The sequence below is a fragment of the Lepidochelys kempii genome, chromosome 4 (genome assembly GCF_965140265.1).
Source record: "Lepidochelys kempii isolate rLepKem1 chromosome 4, rLepKem1.hap2, whole genome shotgun sequence".
Taxonomy (NCBI): domain Eukaryota; kingdom Metazoa; phylum Chordata; order Testudines; family Cheloniidae; genus Lepidochelys; species Lepidochelys kempii.
Genome location: NC_133259.1, coordinates 119,801,043 through 119,807,035, shown reverse-complemented (window position 1 = coordinate 119,807,035; position 5,993 = coordinate 119,801,043).

Genomic DNA, 5,993 nt, shown 5'->3' with positions numbered 1-5,993 from the left:
CCCACCCCCAGGCCGTCCCCTCTCCTCCGAGTGGGGATTATGGTTGGTGGTGCTGTGGCAGAGGATGCTACTGCCAGTGGTTGTGCCAACCATTGGTAGGGCAAGCAGAAGCAGGCACTGTGCACCCACTGATTTGGGACACCTCATTCACCCCAACTGAAAGAAAAATAAAAAGATTATAAGCCATATTTTCAAAAGAGCTCAGCTCTCACTGGAGGCGGACTTCACAAAAGAGCTCAATTCCAATGTAAGCATCAACATAAATGGTGAATTTTTCAAAAGAGCTCAACAAATCTAGTTATAATTGTGACAATGGGAGCAGTGGTGGGGCTGAGCACTTTTGAAAATCTGGCCCCAAATGTGGGTGCTGAACACCTGAAAGACTACCCCTAGGGTTTTTAAAAATCTGGACATTAATCCTTATATCATACCCTAGAGTCACACACCCACTGAAACCTATGTTCAAATTTAAAAATGCTTTGAATCCCTCACAATGTAACTGCATAAATCTAGGACAGGCTACTCATTCTTTGCCTTTTATCTCATTTTGATATCCCATGGCTTGTATTCCAGCTTATCTCCTTAACTACTTACAGAACTTCCAGCTCATCCATTCAATTGGATCTCGGCATTATGTAGAAGATTTATAACACAAATCATGTCTCTTACCAGTGTACAGTTGCACCGAATGTATTGTCAGCAGATGAATTGCTTTTACAACTGGTGAGTCTGCATCATTTTCAATATTGATGTTGAGTCTACTTTTAAAGATTAAAGAGAACTTCCAGATGTTTAGTAGATCAGGTTGCCCTATCATCCTTTTTGTTTATCTAGGGGTGTTTTCCAAGTCACAAAGGGCCATTAGGTCAATGGGAGTTGAAGTCTACCTGCCCTTTGAACTCTTCCCCTTATTTATTAGAAAAAAGAGACGTATCCCTTTCTGCAATGATAATAACTTTGCGGTTTGAAGGGGGCAGGAGGCTCTTATTTTTTTAAATAGAAATAACCTTGTTGAACATTCTGTATACTTGGAAGATCCCTGTGAAAAGAAAGAACTAGCTCAGCAGAGAGTTCTTCCAAGTTCTTCTGGCTCTCATACAAACATGTCAACAGTGCGTGCGGGTGTGTTCAACTATAAATGCTACAAAGAGCACTAGTCACAGTAGTTTTCACGAAGCCTTATAGAAGACTAAGGATGTGAACTAAGGACATGACCCAAAGCCCACTGCAGTCAGGGAGAGAGTCTTTGTTTTGAAGAATCTCCCCGTAGAACATAAACGAACAGGCACCTAAGTCCAGATCTGGGAGGTAGGCACCTTAATAAATCTGAGAATCTGGGCCCTAACTCCAAGTAACTTCTAATTGGAGTTGGATGCCTCACTGCTATTTGTGCTTTCCAAATCCCCCCTAGATGTTTAGGATTAGCTCTCATTATCCCCCCAGTGAAGTCAACAGAGCTCTCTGAAGCTGAACCATTTTTGGCACCTGTACTCTAGAGAGCTTTCCCACTTGTGCATTCATAGGCTGGGGTGGTATACTGCTAATTACATATAGTGGGCCACATTGGGATCTCACCTTATATTAATGAAGGTCCGGAGTCACTCCACTGGCTTCAATGAAATTACACTGGGATCAGACTGGTGTAACAAAATAAGAACATGGACTATTGTGTTTGTACTGATTTCCCTCTTTCAGTGCTATGTTTCTCACCTTTGGTACTGCAGAAGTAACTACTAAAATAACAATACAGATATATTGTACATTTATTCATCATTGTTTTTATATAATTACAACTGAAATTTATTTTTTCTGTATCAAGACTGCCAAATAATCGCACCGTCTCAGATATTTGTTTGTTTTGGTTCTTGTTGAACCAAACCTTCTGTTTCAACTTATTTTAAGCAAAGGATAAATAAATCCCTACAGGAGAGTCAAATTACTAGGTGAATTTTAGGCTAATATCTGAGCAAGGTGGATCATTTTGCCCACTAGCATTAGATAGGGGATTATTTCAAGTCCCAAATCCTGGGATTTCAAATCACAGCTTTCTTGTGAAGCCCAGTGTTGGAGGTTGCCAAGAGTTGGCCTGTTGGTGACTCTCACTCACTGTATAGGAGTAGATCATTAAAGGATTCATATCAGGGTTGGATAACAGATTTCAGAGATTTTTATTTCACAGATATTAAGGCCAGAAGGGACCATTATGATAATCTACTCTGGCCTCCTGCATAAACACAACATAGAATTTGGCCCCGTAATTTCTGGAGGATGGAGGAAATGAGTTCTAGAGTCAATGACCCTCCCCTGAAAGCACCATATGTCAGTTCCCTTCCACTTAAACCAAGATGCTACTACTTGGTGTACCTCAACTGCTTCCAGCTGCCACTGTATTAGACAGTGACAGAGATGAACTCTAAGTTACCATTTGCAGTCATCTATTGTCAATCGCATACATGCAATCCAATCACTTAAACATTCTTATGCCAACAAAGTATCATAAAAAAAAATCAACATCCACTTCTATAAAATGACAATGTTAAAGAAACACCATCAGGGCAAAGGTGAACTCAAAGGTAGGTTTTGTGAAATTATATATTTACCTAATTTAAGATGAACAAACACCTAAAAAAAACCCATATCCAGTTGAAGCATTTAAAAAAAAAATTAAACATTTTTATGCAGTACTAACAACCCAGATATTGTGGTGTTGTGGCTGTGCTGGTACCAGGATGTTGAATAGACAAGGTGCACCAGGTACTATAAAAGCTGCCTTCACCAAACATGGACACTCCACCAGATAAGTAGATTGCATCACAGAATGGGCCACCCAAATCTCGAGAGAACGTTCTTCAATACAGAAATAAAACCCGCTCTGACTGCACATCCCTAGTTGTCACCTACCACCCCACACTGGAACCCATGTGGGATATCAACAAACAATTACAACCCATACTAAATGGGGACCGCATCCTGAAAGAAATTTTTCCTGAACCCCTTCTTCTGGCCTTCAAACAACCCCTCCCCAACCTCATTATCAGAAGCAATCTCCCCACAGGCCAGGACACAGCAACTCAAAGTGGCACCAGACACTGCCAGAACACCTGCAAAACCTGCAGATATATCTCTACTGCTACAATGATCAACACCTGTCATGCATGGGTCCTAAACATGCCTATCACAACATGTAATATACCCCATCCAGTGCACTAAATGCCCCAATAGCAACTATGTGGGTGAAAGCAGACAACCACTGCATTCGTGAATTAACTCACTCAGGTAAATGATAAAAGACCAAAACACCCTATCACTTGTGGTGAACACTTTTCACAAAGCGATCACTCTATATCTGATCTGTCAGTCCTCGTCCTCAAAGAAACCTGCAAAACACTTTCAAAAGGTGAGCCTGGGAGCTTAAATTCATAACTTTGCCAGACCTTACAAATCATGGACTGAATAGAGACACTGGATTTATGGCTTACTACAACAACCCGTCCAAATCCAAACCAACCATGGTAGATGCAGACATCTAATGCACAAATGGAAAATCAAGGACTCCCCCAGCATGTGAGTGTGGTTCCCCATGACAGACATTCGAACATATCACTACCTACTGCCCAATGTATAAACATGAAGGAGGCATCACTGCAATAAATTCTGCTACTCCTGATGTGGCAATTTGGCTCCGTCAGCTTCAGGTGACATTATAGTTGCTGCTCTGCACCAGCCATACGAAAGAAGAGAACAATCTGTAACCCACAAATAACATCCCCACCAAATGCTGTCTCCCCTTCTTTTCCTCCTTATGACTGGAGGGGTGTTAATGGACCACTTCATCTTGAATGGTCCCTTGAGATATGTGTTAACTAGGTATGCTAAACAATCCGTTCCACCTTGTATTTAGCTGTGATGCTCTGAGTTAGTTTCCCAGACCTGAAGAAGAGGTCTGCGTAAGCTCGAAAGCTTGTCTCTCTCACCATCAGAAGCTGGTCCAATAACAGATATTACGTCACCCACCTTGTCTCTAAAACCCACATATTACACCACCGGGCTAGTGCATGGGGACCTGAAAGTCAAATTGATGAGACTGACTATAAATAAAAATGACATGGTTTCATCTGAGGTATGTTGTCCCAGCCATGAGAAAAAAGTATTTGTACAACATAAATAACCAAACAAATTGGAGCTTTAAAATTCTTTCAGTTTTAATAATTGAAGGTGCTGTTTATAACCTATGCCGGAGAATTTGTTATATAAAAGTCCATGTTTTTTTAATCTCACAGTGTCCCTATAGCAACAGGAGGTAACATGGTCTTGTTGTTAAGGCATTATACTGGGAGCGAGGAGTTTTGGGGTCAGTTCTTGGTTCTGCTACAGAAATCTTGTGTGACTTTGGGCAAGTCATTTAATCTGTGTCTTGGTTCCACATCTGTAACATGGAAAAAATGCTTTCTATCTTTCATCCTTTGTCCGTCTACTCTAGCTAAATTGCAGGCACTTCAGAGCAGCATTTATGTATTTATACACTGCATAGAGCAATGGGATCCTGACCCCCTGAAAGGGGCCTTTAGGTATTACTGTAATAATAATAAATATCATGCTGAAGTTTGAATGACAGGCCATTTATCAAAGAGTAAAAATAATTTATCAAAGAGCAAAAATAGGGCCTGATTCTTCAATCCTTACTCATGAGAGAAGTCCTTATTCACACTAACCTTGTTGATTTCCATAGGACTCCTCCTATGAGTAAAGGCCATGGAGAAAAGTGTGCCGATCTGGGCCCATGTATAGAAATTGAAGCAGACAATGTTTTGCCCCCATTTTATAGAGTAAGACTTGCAGTCTTAGAGTAAGACTTGCCCCCATTTTATAGAGTAAGACTTGCAGTCTTAGAGTAAGACTTGCAGTCACACTTTACTCTAATGATATTGCTGCTGTATATGATCTAAGAGACAACTCACATTGGGAATGGTTCTCCTGGGAATAGCACTGTAAGGTGCATGTTGTGTTTAAGTCTCTTACCTGAAAGTTTATAGATTCAGCAGAGACGGGGTTAGGCTATGACTACACTATAGCTTAAATCGACATAAATTATGTTGCTCAGGGGTGTGAATTAGCCATGTCCTCCTGAGCAATGTAACTTATGCACGCTTAAGCGTCAGTGTGGACAGTGCTATGTTGGCAGAAGAGCTTCTCTCGCTGACATTGTTACTGCCTGTCATAAATATAAAGGGAAAGGTAATCACCTTTAAAATCCCTCCTGGCCAGAGGAAAAATCCCTTCACCTGTAAAGGGTTAAGAAGCTAAAGGTAACCTCACTGGCACCTGACCAAAATGGCCAATGAGGAGACAAGACACTTTCAAAAGCTGGGAGGAGGGAGAAAAACAAAAGGTCTGTGTCGGTCTGTGTGATGCTTTTGCCGGGGACAGAACAGGAATCGAGTCTTAGAATTTAGTAAGTAATCTAGCTAGATATGCGGTAGATTATGATTTCTTTAAATGGCTGAGAAAATAGCTGTGCTCAGTAGAATGAATATTCCTGTCTGTGTGTCTTTTTTTGTAACTTAAGGTTTTCCCTAGAGGGATTCTCTATGTTTTGAATCTAATTACCCTGTTAGGTATTTACCGTCCTGATTTTACAGAGGTGATTCTTTTTTACTTCTATTAAAAGTCTTCTTGTAAGAAAACTGAATGCTTTTTCATTGTTCTAAGATCCAAGGGTTTGGGTCTGTGGTCACCTATGCAAATTGGTGAGGATTTTTACCAAACCTTCCCCAGGAAGTGGGTTGCAAGGGTTGGGAGGATTTTGGGGGGAAAGACGTTTCCAAACAACGATTTCTCAGGAATCCAGATAAAGTTTGGTCACGGCAGTGGAAGTCCAGGGGCAAAGAGTAAAATAGTTTGTACCTTGGGGAAGTTTTAACCTAAGCTGGTAAAAGTAAGCTTAGGAGGTTTTAATGCAGGTCCCCACAGCTGTATCCTAGAGTTCAGAGTGG